At 38.2% G+C, this 16,533-nt stretch overlaps 1 protein-coding gene across 11 annotated transcripts in view; it reads right to left on the reverse strand.

Annotated features, from left to right (window-relative positions):
• The window catches only part of AHR (aryl hydrocarbon receptor), a 503,901-nt gene that overhangs the window by 317,059 nt on the left and 170,309 nt on the right, over positions 1 to 16,533 (reverse strand). For 5 of the 11 annotated variants that reach the window (XM_086397517.1, XM_086397507.1, XM_086397516.1 and 2 more), the window contains exons 1-2: positions 15,678 to 15,764; positions 13,829 to 13,961 (exon numbers count right to left, since the gene is read on the reverse strand). The exons of the other annotated variants lie outside the window; for them this stretch is intronic. The gene's annotated coding sequence lies outside the window, so the exon portion shown is untranslated. Of the gene's footprint in view, positions 1 to 13,828; positions 13,962 to 15,677; positions 15,765 to 16,533 lie in introns of those variants that run through there. 11 annotated transcript variants of the gene reach the window in all.

A 16,533-nucleotide genomic window follows, 5' to 3' on the forward strand; every position in this document is an offset into this window, starting at 1 on the left:
CTATAAACTCTCACTCTTTGCATATGACATGATCCTCTACATAGAAAACCCTAAAGACTCCACCAGAAAATTACTAGAGCTAATCAATGAATATAGTAAAGTTGCAGGATATAAAATCAACACACAGAAATCCCTTGCATTCCTATACACTAATAATGAGAAAATAGAAAGAGATATTAAGGAAACAATTCCATTCACCATTGCAAAGAAAAGAATAAAATACTTAGGAATATATCTACCTAAAGAAACTAAAGACCTATATATAGAAAACTATAAAACACTGATGAAAGAAATCAGAGAGGACACTAACAGATGGAGAAATATACCATGTTCATGGATTGGAAGAATCAATATAGTGAAAATGACTATACTACCCAAAGCAATCTATAGATTTAATGCAATCCCTATCAAGCTACCAACAGTATTCTTCACAGAGCTAGAACAAATAATTTCACAATTTGTATGGAAATACAAAAAACCTCAAATAGCCAAAGCAATCTTGAGAAAGAAGAATGGAACTGGAGGAATCAACCTGCCTGACTTCAGGCTCTACTACAAAGCCACAGTCATCAAGACAGTATGGTACTGCCACAAAGACAGAAATATAGATCTATGGAACAAAATAGAAAGCCCAGAGATAAATCCACGCACATATGGACACCTTATCTTTGACAAAGGAGGCAAGAATATACAATGGAGAAAAGACAATCTCTTTAACAAGTGGTGCTGGGAAATCTGGTCAACCACTTGTAAAAGAATGAAACTAGAACACTTTCTAACACCATACACAAAAATAAACTCAAAATGGATTAAAGATCTAAACATAAGACCAGAAACTATAAAACTCTTAGAGGAGAACATAGGCAAAACACTCTCTGACATACATCACAGCAGGATCCTCTATGACCCACATCCCAGAATATTGGAAATAAAAGCAAAAATAAACAAATGGGACCTAATTAAACTTAAAAGCTTCTGCACAACAAAGGAAACTCTAAGCAAGGTGAAAAGACAGCCTTCAGAATGGGAGAAAATAATAGCAAATGAAGCAACTGACAAAGATTTAATCTCAAAAATATACAAGAAACTCCTGTAGCTCAATTCCAGAAAAATAAATGACCCAATCAAAAAATGGAGCAAAGAACTAAATAGACATTTCTCCAAAGAAGACATACAGATGGCTAACAAACACACGAAAAGATGCTCAACATCACTCATTATCAGAGAAATGCAAATCAAAACCACAGTGAGGTACCATTTCACGCCAGTCAGAATGGCTGCGATCCAAAAGTCTACAAGCAATAAATGCTGAAGAGGATGTGGAGAAAAGGGAACCCTCTTACACTGTTGGTGGGAATGCCAACTAGTACAGCCACTATGGAGAACAGTGTGGAGATTCCTTAAAAAACTGGAAATAGAACTGCCATACGACCCAGCAATCCCACTGCTGGGCATACACACCAAGAAAATCAGAATTGAAAGAGACACGTGAACCCCAATGTTCATCACAGCACTGTTTATAATAGCCAGGACATGGAAGCAACCTAGATGTCCATCAGCAGATGAATGGATAAGAAAGCTGTGGCACATATACACAATAGAGTATTACTCAGCCATTAAAAAGAATACATTTGAATCAGTTCTAATGAGGTGGATGAAACTGGAGCCGATTATACACAGTGAAGTAAGCCAGAAAGAAAAACACCAATACAGTATACTAACACATATATATGGAATTTAGAAAGATGGTAATGACAACCCTGTATGTGAGACAGCAAAAGAGACACAGATGTATAGAACAGTCTTTTGGACTCTGTGGGAGAGGGAGGTGGGGATGATTTGGGAGAATGGCATTAAAACATGTATAATATCATATAAGAAATGAATTGCCAGTCCAGGTTCAATGCAGGATACAGGAAGCTTGGGGCTGGTGCACTGGGATGACCGAGAGCGATGGTATGGGGAAGGAGGTGGGAGGGGGGTTCAGGATGGGGAACACGTGTACACCCATGGCAGATGCATGTTGATGTATAGCAAAACCAATACAATATTATAAAGTTAAAAAATAATAATAATAATAAAAAAATTTGAAAAAAAATGTAAGAGCTAGGTGCCATTGCCTTCTCCAATAATAATAAAAAATTTTGAAAAAAAAAGAAAAATGTAAGAGCTGGAAATAGACAGTTTTTCTCTAGCCTTCCTATAAAGTTGCAGTATTAGTTAAGGTTATAAGTACGACTACTAATTCTTAAAAAATAATGTTAGGTGAGGGCAGAACTTTATTTCCCTCACATAAAGGTCTAACGGCAGACACTCTAGGATGATTAATGGCAGCTCTGATTCATCATCTCTTTGGGGACCTGGGTTCCTTGCAGTCACCATTCTGCTATAGCTGGGCTATGACTCTTGTCCACATAGTTCAGGATGGGTGTCTGCCTTCCAGGCAGATGGAGAAGAGGAAGGGACGGGGAGACAAAAGGGGTTCATTAGCTGTCTCTTAACAGAGCTTTCCCCTAACTGCCATAAGATAGTCAGCCTATATTATATTGGCAAGAATTTAGACATATGACAATCTTTTGTTACAAAGGACTCTGGGATACATAGTCTGTATTCTGAGTGGCCATATACTGCACTAAAATTTGTCACTATGGAGAAAGGGAAGATGAGTTTTTTGGGGGGAATAGTCATTCGTGCTTCAGAGACCTTTCTACCTAAGGAGGTAAAGGAGTAACTTCACATATGCCTATTCTCATCCTACTAATTGTCCTCATTACAAACAGATAAACTTCTCTCCACTTTTCTATTTCTTTTCATTCTTTTGGAAGATATTAAAGGGGATTTCAGATTGGATGAAGCACAAGCTGGAATCAAGATTGCTGGGGAAAAAAAAAAGATTGCTGGAAGAAATATCAATAACCTCAGATATGCAGATGATACCACCCTTATAGTAGAAAGTGAAGAAGAACTAAAGAGCCTCTTGATGAAAGTCAAAGAGGAGAGTGAAAAAGTTGGCTTAAAGCTCAACATTCAGAAAATGAAGATCATGGCATCCAGTCCCATCACTTCATGGAAAATAGATAGGGAAACAATGGAAATAGTGAGAGACTTTATTTTCTTAGACTCCAAAATCACTGCCAATGGTGACTGCAGCATTGGAATTAAAAGACAGTAGCTCCTCAGAAGAAAAGCTATGACCAACCTGCTGCTGCTGCTAAGTCACTTCAGTCGTGTCTGACTCTGTGCAACCCCATAGATGGCAGCCCACCAGACTCCCCCCGTCCCTGGGATTCTCCAGGCAAGAACACTGGAGTGGGTTGCCATTTCCTGCTCCAATGCATGAAAGTGAAGATGAAGCCGCTCAGTCGTGTCTAACTCTTCTCGACCCCATGGACTGCAGCCTACCAGGGTCCTCCGTTCAAGGGATTTTCCAGGCAAGAGTACTGGAGTGGGTTGCCACTGCCTTCTCCAATGACCAACCTAGACACCATATTAAAAAGCAGAGACATTACTTTGCCAACAAAGGCCCATGTAGTCAAAACTATGGTTTTTCCAGTAGTCATGTACGGATGTGAGAGTTGGACTATAAAGAAAGCTGAGGTCGAAGAAATGATGCTTTAACTATGGTGTTGGAGAAGACTCTTGAGAGTCTCTTGGACTGCAAGAAGATCCAACCAGTCAATCGTAAATGAAATTAACCCTGAATATTCATTGGAAGGACTGATGCTAAAGCTGAAACCCCCATACTTTGGCCACCTGATGCAAAGAACTGACTCACTGGAAAAGACCCTGAGAAAGATTGAAGGCAGGAGGAGAAGGGGACGAGAGAGGATGAGATGGTTGGATGGCATCACCAACTCGATGGACATGAGTTTGAGTAAGCTCCAGGGAGTTGGTGATGGACAGGGAAGCCTGGTGTGCTGCAGTCCATGGGGATGCAAAGAGTCGGACATGACTGAGAGACTGAACTGAAAGGGGATGGTATGAGTGCAGGGCATGGGTTTCTGTGTTACAAAGCAAGTGCTTTTCTCAAGCTCTGTTGTCCATCTTTGGTGCTTTTGCGTGTGCCTCATTACTTTCAGCAACAAATAAAGATGTATAATTAATAGGGGAAAAGGTTTTGTTTTCTTTTAAAAGTTAATTTTTGGAGCAGTACTGCTAGTGTTTTCAGCTTTAATGTACATCTTAAATTCTCGTGATGAGTATGGAAGAACTAGAGGCAAATCCTTCTCAACAGAAGCTTGACCATTTCTTTCCTCACACAATTGGCTGTTATCTCTCAATTACAGACCTTTAGATTAAGAAACAAAGTACATGACACATCACAGAAGTGTACTACATGTGTGGTGAGTGGGAAGGGAAGGGGGAAAAGGAAAAAAAGAAAGAGAGGCAGAGAAAACAGAAGGGAGGAAAGGAAAAACTGCCTCTAAAAATACCATAATCTCTTCTATGACTCCCCAAAAACCCAGCCATGAGACCAGAAATTATTTCACCATCACGAAGCAGGAATTCAGTGGCTACTTATTGCCATGGCCTTCTTCAGATGGAGCTAAAATCCACATGAATATAATCTCCACTTACATTTGTTCTACCTGGCCCTCTCCAGAACCAGAAACAATTTCCATGGGATGCATTTTAGGCAAGTACTTTCTGTCTAGAAAAAGGATCACATCATTTTTTATAATGTATTTATGTATCTGGATTTTCAATGGCAATAAGGCTTGCGTATCTTACACATAGAGAGTACTGTATACCCAAAGTGGCTACACTATGTTCAAGGGATGAAAATGAATCATAACAAAGCTCTCCCCTTCTTTAGAACTCACATAGTGGTTGAAGAGTCAGGTTATGAGAAAAACAAACACACACACACAAAAAATACGTGAGTGTATGCAAAGATACACAAAAGAAAGTACATAAAAATAATTTTGGTGAAGGGGCTCATAATGTTGAAATTCTTCACTGAAACAACAGGCCAATGTGAGGATCTTAAATCACTGCTCTCCAAACCTCTTACGAGAGCAAAATCAGGTCAGATATTTCCATCAGGTATCAAGCAATTTGAAACAAATTGTTTCAGTTCAGGATAAAGGGAAGTGGAGTTGGAGAAATTATTCCAGGAATAGGTATGAATATAATTTACACTCAGGCGTTTGTTCTAAAAAAAGAAAAAAGTAGACATCGTGAAACTATGCTTTATTTATGTGCACTACAATTACACTAAAAGTGAACACCTCACAGGGGTAGCCAGAGCTATTTACTGCTTTGTCAGGATGAGATATTAAAACAGAGTTGCTGGTAAGTTTCAATGGAGTAGCTAAAGGCCACAGTTAATGTGAAAGTAATCATATACTTCAATTTATATCATCAAAATGGATGCCCCCAAATAATAAAGTAGGCTATGAAGTCTCTTACCTGCAATATTTAGGATTTATAAAATTATTATTATTCTGCCTAGACTTGCTAAATAGGCATTCCTTTTTGGAAGTGTTCCCCACACACATGCAATGTTCATTTTAAATAAACTGTTTAGAATAACACATTTTCTGGACATGTAAGTACATTGTGGGAAAATAAAATAAAATATGTCTATCACCCCACGGTAGGAAAAAAAAATTCATGACCAATGATAGACAAACTTCACGCCATCCAAAAACACCATTAATATCTGCCAGTAAATCCAAGGTTTGCAAGGAATGAAAAATTTGACTTCTCTCACTTTTTTTAATGTCTTCGGAAAACGGAGGTCACTATCAGTTGCAGAAGAGATATCCAATTGTGATTCACTCATTTTTTTACAAAAGAAATGCAAAATCTGCATATTATAAGAAATAATCAAAGTATAATACAGTTACTCTGGAACCATCATATCTTTGAATTTACAGATAATTATTAAAAAGGCTTTTCTCTCCTGATATTGACCTACATTTTTTCTATCAATCTGTCCTTCTGACAACCACATGTCTATATGCAATAGACAGACACACAGACAGCGATGTATAATAGCTGTATACATATATTCAGTTGTACAATTAAAATATTCCCTTACATATGTATATACACACAAAAAAAAAATAAGCAAAAACACCAGACATAATCCTTCCTTTCTTCTTCATGGTTATAACTAGCCCTTCCTCCTGAATTCTGTTTTAAAACTGTCAAACATGAATGCATAAACCCAGAATATGAGTCTAGTCTCAAAGCATAGGTCTCATAGAGTGGCACAATGGAGCTAATCAGTCTTCCTAGAGAGATACACTTTTAAAGTAAAATTCATGGTAAAAATGGGTAGACCCTTCTGTTAAATCTCATTGCACAAGTTATTTTTCCAGGCCAATTGTCCACTTTCACCAAATGAATCTGCACTGAGAAGCCCTTGAGAAATTCAGATTGACTCAGTCTCATAAAATTGTAGGGTTACTATATCATTGATTGTTTTGTTTTGCCCTTGCTGGACTAACATGCAACACAGACCTGATTTCAACTTTATTCTCAATAAAATTAGAAAATCAGCCAGGCATCACTTAGCTTTGATTTGTATGATGTTGCGACCTGTTTCTAATTCTTACTGATAAATTACCTATTTAGGCATGTGTTGGTGACTTCTGTCCATCCAGTGAGTCACCCTAGAAGGTAATTTTTTGTTGACAAGACATTTTACTTTATAAAGCTTACTCTACTTTCTGTGTAAGAAAAAAGAAAAAAAATTCTATTTGAAACAGAGCCAATGTCTCATTCCAGGAAGAGGGAAGGATATCAAGAGTTTCCATGGCAATCAGTTGATGAAACTAAATTAGGCAGGAAACCTCTTCAGAATGCAAAGTAGTGTTGCAAAACAGAGGGATTTGAAATAGCCAGGAAGTGTGTCACAGCAAAACGAAAGAAACAGAGATATGAATACCTCCATAATGTAAACTTTCCAACTTTAAAATAAACAACGAAAAACTTGCCTTTGTCCTGTAAAAATAAACTTCCAAACAACTGTCATCTCTCATCAAGTCCTTTGTTTCAGTTGGTTTTAGTTTTTTAAGTCTTATCTCTTGCAATCAACAGCATGTAAGAATATAAATCTAGTTGTTTATGTAGCTAGGAAAAAAATGTCTTTTACATTATTGCTGTTAAATTTAGTTTCTAACCCATTGTGATAAAACTGTACAAACTTTACAGTTCAACAGTGAGGTCAGAAGGAACACGTGAAATTTATTTTAATGCAGAAACAAAGAAGAAATAAGAAGATTCTATTAAAATTTAAAAAATAGGGCTCTTTGTGGCAGTTTATATTGATGGCTTAAAAATACCATTTTGCTTTCTGGAGCAGAATGAAAATAGAAGACATGGAATAAACCAGGGGTGCTTCATCTCCTACTAACTGCCAAAACTTCACAATAGTTTGCTTGGAAATATGATATTGACCTGGAAGAGTAACTCTTTTCAGAAGCTCTTCAGGCCACCTAAATCATCTGAAGCCTTCTTTTTCTCTTTAAGAAAAAGGTTCTGTTTTCTGAATTGTCTTTTCTGTCTCCTGAGGAAGGAGGCTGTTGTCGGAGCAAGCATTTCTAAAACAGATTTACCCAAAAAATTTTCCAATTATTTCTAAAAAAATCTATGAATCACTGGATAGTCTAATTTTAGGTTAATTCAGTACTTATTTAAATTATGGGGTTTCTTTTCATAACACATAAAATAAACTTAAGAATAAATATACATTGCAGAAGAGGAAGGTTTTATAGATTTTTATCTCCAATATCCTGGCCTTAATTTGAATGTGAGTTTTAAAGCATGATCACAATGCTTACTGTGTATAATACGAACATCGGGGGGGGCAGATGTTTTCATACCAACTGATTGATGGAATTTCTCTAGCATAACTGGGCTAAGTTTTCCCCATTTTGTTTCATTTTTTGAACTAGAAACAGCTTTATACAAGCACAGCTTTGTATAAAGGTGGTACGTCTTCATATCACACGCAGACACACACTCACACTACTATACATACAGAGAGAACATGGTTTTAAGTACAGTGCCAGTATGCAGCATGTGCCAAGGAGATGCCCACCTAAGAATGTTATCAGAAATTTGGTTCTTCTGGTCACTGGCCATTGGATCCCATCACTACCATCTTTCCGTATCTTTTCCCATTATATGTCCCAAATTGCTAATCTCACTCGTGGCAAAACATAACAAGATGCTTTTAAATCAGAGAAGGCAATGGCACCCCACTCCAGTACTCTTGCCTGGAAAATCCCATGGACGGAGGAGCCTGGTGGGCTGCAGTCCACGGGGTCGCTAGGAGTGGGACACGACTCAGAGACTTCGCTTTCACTTTTCACTTGCATGCATTGGAGAAGGAAATGGCAACCCACTCCAGTGTTCTTGCCTGGAGAATCCCAGGGACGGGGGAGCCTGGTGGGCTGCCGTCTATGGGGTCGCACAGAGTTGGACACGACTGAAGTGACTTAGCAGCATGCTTTAAAACTAATACAATTATGTAAAGTTTAAAAATAAAATAAAATTTAAAATAAATTTTAAAAAAATAAAAAATAAATACAACCTCTTAAAAATCTGCTTTAACTTGGGAAGTGATTTTCTGTAAGCTAGAAAGAAAAACCAGCAGGAGGTTGTCTTATTTGGGTTTAGCAGACAGAGACAAGGATCTGAGTGCAAGTGGTTTATTTGGGAAGTGACCTCTGGAGGAAGAGTAAGAAATGGGAAAATAAAATGAAAAAGGAAGGAAGACCCTGCTGGGGACGTGACTGAGCAGACAAACCTGGTGGGAATCTGGGCTCATCCCACTGAGATTTTTTGGTGGATTCATGTTAATGTATGGCAAAACCAATACAATATTGTAAAGTAATTAACCTCCAATTAAAATAAATAAATTTATATTTTTAAAAAATTAAAAAAAAAAGAATTTGTGCAGAACATTCCTTAGAACCAACCCAGCAACAGAAAGAAAGCTGGGGTGTTTATCCACCAGCTACCAGCCCTTATTAGTTGAGGGTGATTCCTGAGGTGTTAATTCCCTCACATCCCTGGCCTGTGCCTCTTGGACCTACCATATCCCATGGTCAGAGAATGCTCTCAGGCAGAGAGTCAGGGGACACTTCATTTATCCTGAATAGCTGAGTGACTCAGAGGGTCTTAGTCACTCAGTCATGTTCAATTCTTTGCAACCCCATGTACTGTAGCCAGCCAGCTCCTCCAATTGATGTCTCCAGCATTGCAGGCAGATTCTTTACCACTGAGCCATCTCAGAAGCCCCTTATAAGTTCTAGAAATCTGCTATACAACAATGTGCCTGTCATTAACAGTACCCCAGGCAGTGTTAGCGTTAGTCACTCAGTCGTGTCTGACTCTGTGAGACCAGGGACTGTAGCCTGCCAAGCTCCTCTGTCCATGGAATTCTCTAGGCAAGAATACTGGAGTGGTTAGCTTTCCCTTCTCCAGGGGATCTTCCTGATCCAGGGATCAAACCTGGGTCTCTGGCACTGCATGTGGATTCTTTACCATCTAAGCCAGAGGGTCTTAAATGTTAATAATTCAGGCGTTTTCTAGTGTTAATTAGCCACAGTGTGATGTCTAGAAATGTCTCACAAAGCAGACCACTTCTTCCTTCAGTAGGACTGCATAATAAACAGTGCCTCTTTTCACATAGTCCCTGGGGACAACCACATTTTGCCCATAATAATGAACAGAGGTCATCCTGACCAAAATGTCTGAATATATCTGAAGAGAGCTCTTTAACTCTGAGTTATATTTAAATGTAACAAAATGAAAGGAGACACAATGCGGAATGAAAGCTGTGTAATGTGTCCTGTACTGCTACTGCTAAGTCACTTCAGTCGTGTCCAACTCTGTGTCCAACTCTGCGACCCCATAGACGGCAGCCCACAAGGCTTCCCCATCCCTGGGATTCTCCAGGCAAGAACACTGGAGTGGGTTGCCATTTCCTTCTCCAATGCATGAAAGTGAAAAGTGAAAGGGAAGTCGTTCAGTCGTGTCCGACACTTAGCGACCCCATGGACTGCAGCCCACCAGGCTCCTCCATCCATGGGATTTTCCAGGCAAGAGTACTGGAGTGGGGTGCCATTGCCTTCTCCACCTGTATTACTAACTTGTACATAAATATATATCCAAAAATTTAAACGAGTGCAGGGTTCAGTCATGCTATTAACTTCTAAATTCTTTCATTAAAGCAATCAGTGAAACTGGTTTCACTATCTATCTGGTCCTTTCTGCTATCTTTTTTTTTTCTTAACTCTGTCCTCACACATTTCAAGGTGCTTGTGTTCTTCAATGGAAGACATCAGAATGGCTGCTTCTTTGATGCAGAACTCTTAATAACAACTTCAGAGAAAGCTGTTTCCATTTATTTTTACTGAAAACACACAAACTCTTTTCAACACTATCCCTAAAGAGACTGCTTTTCTTTGAGTGCATTTTTTCTCAAAATACTTGCTGTTTTCTGTGTCTTAAGAATGACAATTCTTTATTCACAGAGCATTGCAATTCCCAACTCCATCTTTCTGATATACCCAAGATCATCAATGAGAAGAATTTTTTCCTACTTTGGCTTTCACTGGAGAAGGCAATTTTCCAACATTTTAACTCCACATGCAGAAGTTTTTAAATTCTGGAGCATTTTCTATGAGTCAGTAATCTACAATCTGTCTAATAATGCCCTTGGAGTTAGCTGCCTGAGGTTTTACTATAACAACTTCATACTCACTGATTTGTAGGAGAGGCTAGCATTAAAGAAGAGACACTGAAGAAATGATTTTATTTCTTTGGGCTCACCTAAAACCAGGACTTGAAAGTTATCAAAATATAATATCTGAGATTAGCACATAAAAAAGCAACATACAGTGAAAGATGAGATGGTAGGGCTTGAAGCCCAAGTTTGTGACTTCCCAGCGACTGACTCAAGGCATGTTGTTAAGTTCTAACTACCTCGCCTCATCTAACAAGTGCAGAATTGTCACCTATGTCACAGGGTGTGTGGTGGCTCTAAATTGGACAGCCAAGACAAAGTGTGCCCCATGGCATCCTTTTACAGCTCTCAGCAAACATTAGCTCCCTTCCTCCAAAGTTTCATTTGTGAAAAATATGAGCTCAAGGACTAGAAGACAAATGTTCAGTTCAATAGGAATGGGATTTAGTGCTTTTTCACACTGTGATACATCACTGAAAATTTATCTTCATGCCGCATTCTATTCGGAGGGCAATGTACATTTCCTTTTCTAAATGCCATTAATCAGCATATCTTTGCTTGTTTCTAAATAAATGAATCTTAAAGTTCCCTTTAAATAGTAATAAGACAGGTGGCTGGCATAAATCATAAATCTGGATGAAGGCTTAAAGGATATATTAATCAGGCTTGCCATTACTAGAAGGGAAAATAAAGAAAACTGTAAATAAATTGCTCTGAAATCAAATGACCCACCTGGAATTGCAACTGGAGGAATCTAGGAAAAAGATAAATTTAGTTTTGTTTAAGTACCAGCGATCACACTGCTTTCTTTTCATGCTTCCTCTACCAGATCTGCCACATACAATGAGAGACACAAATATTATATGCTTGGAAATGTAAATACTATCAGGCATGCCTTTCTTTTCTCTTTGAGTGTTCTTTTAAAGGGCTTGACTGAATGGCTAAATTTGAGAATGAACAACTCTATTAACTCACCTCTTTACTACTTAGTCTGGAATAATTAGATAGAAGATATTAATATCTTTAGTTTTTAGCAGAAAAAATAATATACAGAATTGATGGAGGAGTTTTGCAATATAGTTGTAGGAGAAGGGGATTCAAGGGAGCGCAACAATTTCCCCCCACGTTACAGGCAAATTCACCACGCTTAGAGGGACTAAATAATCTGACTGAAGTCACAAAACTAGCAAGAGACAAAACAAGGATTTTAACAAGGTCTGTTAAACCTCAAGAAAAAGTAGTTTAAATGTATTGAGAGTCTACCATATACCAGTCACTCTGCTTAGGAAGTTACCTGCATTATCTAAAACCCTCCACAACAGTTCGTTTTCAAAATAACATTTCCTAAAAATTAATATATGCATAATAGGAAACCAAAAAAAAGGCATTCATAATAATAAGTAGTGTACGATTTGATGTGTCCTTCTAGGTCTCACTCAGGTACTTATACAACTAACCATCCATTTAACTTATATGCAGAGTACATCATGAGAAAGGCTGGGCTGGAAGAAGCACAAGCTGTAATCAAGATTACTGGGAGAAATATCAATAACCTCAGATATACAGATGACACCAGCCTTATGGCAGAAAGTGAAGAGGAACTAAAAACCCTCTTGATGAAAGTAAAAGAGGAGAGTGAAAAAGTTGGCTTAAAGCTCAATATTCAGAAAATGAAGATCATGGCATCTGGTCCCATCACTTCATGACAAATAGATGGGGAAACAGTGGAAACGGTGTCAGACTTTATTTTTTGGGCTCCAAAAATCACTGCAGATGGTGATTGCAGCCATGAAATTAAAAGACACTTACTCCTTGGAAGGAAAGTTATGACCAAGCTAGATAGCATATTCAAAAGCAGAGACATTACTTTGCCAACAAAGGTCCGTCTAGTCAAGGCTATGGTTTTTCCAGTGGTCATGTATGGATGTGAGAGTTGGACTGTGAAGAAAGCTGAGCGCCAAAGAATTGATGCTTTTGAACTGTGGTGTTGGAGAAGACTCTTGAGAGTCCCTTGGACTGCACGGAGGTCCAACCAGTCCATTCTAAAGGAGACCAGTCCTGGCTGTTCATTGGAAGGACTGATGCTGAAGCTGAAACTCCAATACTTTGGCCACTTGACGTGAACAGTTGACTCATTGGAAAAGACCCTGATACTAGGATGGATTGGGGGAAGGAGGAGTAGGGGACGACAGAGGATGAGATGGCTGGATGGCATCACTGACTTGATGGACGTTGAGTTTGGGTAAACTCTGGGAGTTGGTGATGGACAGGGAGGTCTGGCGTGCTGCAATTCATGGGGTCACAAAGAGTCGGACACGACTGAGTGACTGAACTGAGCTGAACTGAAGATCATACAATTATGAATTATACTCTTTCACAATTCATCAATAATTACCAGTTCAAAGTCCCAAAGCTATGAGTATTTTGATAACAAAGAATACATTACACCAACTCAATCAGTTCTGTATGGTAGGTATTCTTATTCCTCTTCCATAATTAAAAAAACTGTGGCCTACCCATTGCCCCAAACTAGCTACAGTGCAGGCCTAAACTAAAATTCAAATATGTTGGCTATGAAATTCTGTTTTCACCCACTCCTGCCTAGGAATTACACATATTATAGTCCAGAGATATTAGTATCTCAATAAATATCGATCATCTCATCTCTCTGTCATTCCAATATCTCAATTGTGCTGATGTTTCCATCTTGAATTTATTCTGAGTCCCTCAACAAAGATGGGTAACTAATGATTAATTTGTGACCAAATAATGACAGAAGTCATTAATAATAGAAAGAATTCTATTAATAACAGAAATCACTAATAATAGAAAATAATGAAGAAAAAAAATATAGCAAGTTAGTCCCAGTCCTGACTTTTACTAACAGATAACTCTGACAGCATCCATGCAAATACAATAACCAATCAGCAGCATACTGTGTATACAAGTAACTTATAGAAAAGGAGCAGCCTATCCTGAGATCATAGACCAAAAAAAGGGACAAATTCAATACAGAATGATATTATGTGAACGTAGTTCAAATTTTAAGCTTTCATTTCCATTATTCAGTTCTATGGCTTACTACAGCCAAGTAGCTTATTTATTAAAAGTATGACTTACTAGAGGCTTCCCTGAGAGCTCAGCAGGTAAAAAAATCCACCTGCAATTCATGAGATGCTGGAGACATGGGTTTAATTCCTGGGTCAGGAAGATCCCTGGAAGAGGAAATAGCAACTTACTCCAGTATTCTTGCCTGAAAAATTAGACAAAGGCATAGATAAGATTCTTCATAACTTAATGATGCGCAATACAATATGGTGACACGATTAGTTTCAAAGTGATTATTCCACACTTTGGCTAATTTTAAATCCTGAACCTGGAGGACGAATATCTGAAATTCCTATGAAAATCAATAATCTTCCAGAAATGGTTTAACTATGTCCTATTACTAACATTAAACATCGAAAATAATGTCATGAGCCGTGATACATTTATTTACCACTATGTAGCAGGACTGGGATGAGGCTAATACTGAGCAAAGTAGGACTATTTAATTAGCACATCTACATACAGAAATAACTCCTTCTTGAAAGCACTTTTTAAATACATTTGTGTTACTACATTTTAAAAAAGGAAGTAAGCAATTTTCCTTCATTGTGTATTTATCATTCTCTTTTCTCCAAAACTTTGGTCATTCAACACATTATGAAATCATTCCGTTTATATTACCACCATTCTAATGTATCTTTGAATAGGATAGTTTAAATAAATTTTAGATTAATTGTTTTGGGTTTAATTTATGAAATGGGCTTAATTTCTGCTAAGGGGTTAACTTGATCAAATGAAAAAGAATTTTGAGTTTACTTTTTGTAACCCCTCACTTTATATTGTCGCTGTTGTTCAAGCTCTCAGTTGTGTCCAACCCTTTGTGATCCCATGGACTGCAGCACTCCAGGCTTCCCTGTTTTTCACCATCTCCTGGAGCTTGCTCAAACTCATGTTCATTGGGTCAGTGATGCCATCCAACCATTCTCATCCCCTTCTTCTGCCTTCAATCTTTTCCAGCGTCAGGGTCTTTTCCAATGAGTCAGTATTTCGCATCAGGTGGCCAAAGTATTGGAGCTTCAGTTTTAGCATCAGTCCTTCCAACGAATATTCCGTTTCAGCATCAGTCCTTCCAACGAATATTCTGGGTTGATTTCCTTTAGGATTGAGTGATTTGATCTCCCTGCTGTCTAAGGGGCTCTCAAGTGTCTTCTCCAACACCACAGTTCAAAAGCAACAATTCTGTGGTGTTCAACTTTCTTTATGGTCCAACTCTCACATTCGTACATGACCACTGGAAAAACCATAGCCTTGACTAGACGGACCTTTGTTGGCAAAGTAATGTCTCTGCTTTTTAATATGCTGTCTAGGTTGGTCATAGCTTTTCTTCCAAGGAGCAAGCATCTTTTAATTAAATGGCTATAGTCACCATCTGCAGTGATTTTGGAGCCTAAGAAAATAAAGTCTGTCACTGTTTCCATTGTTTCTCCATCTATTTTCCATGAAGTCATTGGACCAGATGCCATAATGTTCATTTTTCGAATGTTGAGTTTTAAGCCAGCTTAACACTCTCCTCTGTCACCTTCATCTAGAGGCTCTTTAGTTCCTCTTTCCTTTCTGCCATAAGGGTGGTATCACCTGCATGTCTGAGGTTATTGATATTTCAAAAAGCATGGTATTGGCACAAAAACAAACTCATAGATCACTGGAACATAATAGACAGTCCATAAATAGAAACTAACACATTTGTGGTCAATTAATCCATGCCAAAGAGGCAAGAATACAACACAGAAGAGACAGTCTCTTCAACAAGTGGTGCTGGCAAAACTGGACAGCTACATGTAAAACAGTGAGATTAGAACATTCTCTCACACCACATGCAAAAAACATGTACAAATAAATTTTAAATGGCTTAAGGACTTACATCTCCTACATTTAAGGACATCTTAAAACTCGCAGAAGAGAACATAGCCAGAATACTTTTGACAAATTGTTTTTAAGGATCAGTCTCCTAAGGCAAAAGAAATAAAACCAAAATTAAACAAATGGCACATAATCAAACTTAAAAGCTTCCGTACAGCAAAGAAAGCCATCCACAAAACTAAAAGACAACCCCTACAGAATGGGAGAAAACATTTGCAAATGATGCAACCAGCGAGGGGTTAATATCCAAAATATACAAACAACTCAAAAACCAAAACAAATAAACAAGCAACCGATCAAAAATTGGGCAGAAGACCTGGGCAGACATTTTTCCAAAGAAGATATACAGATGGCTAACACTCACATGAAAAGATGTTCAACATTGCTAGTTACTGGAGAAATGCAAATCAAAATAATGAGATACCACATAATGCTTGTTAGAATGGCTACAATCATCAAAAAACCTACAAATAACAAATGTTAGAGAGGACGTGGAGAACAGGGAGCCCTTGTACACTGTTCGTGGGAATGTAAACCGGTGCAGCCATTATGGAAAGCTGTATGGAGATTCCTCAAAATTGTGAATCACTATGTTCTATACCTGAAACTTACATAATATTGTACATCAACTATACCTCGGTTTTTAAAAATAAAAGAACAGCTTAAAAATAGAACATGGAAGAGGAAGGAGGCAAGCATAACGCAGAGCAGTCATCAGATGGTGGAGGAAAAGAATGGGGACAAAATGAGTGCCGTTAAGCCCACGCATCCTAAACAGAAAATCTTCACTCGGTTTTCCAATAACCATGCTTACAATGAATTAACTTGCAGATCTTCAAGTTGACTTGACTGAGACT

This window comes from Bos grunniens, chromosome 4, assembly GCF_055505025.1.
Source record: "Bos grunniens cultivar Pamir isolate PY7600 chromosome 4, Bosgru_T2T1.0, whole genome shotgun sequence".
Classification (NCBI taxonomy): domain Eukaryota; kingdom Metazoa; phylum Chordata; class Mammalia; order Artiodactyla; family Bovidae; genus Bos; species Bos grunniens.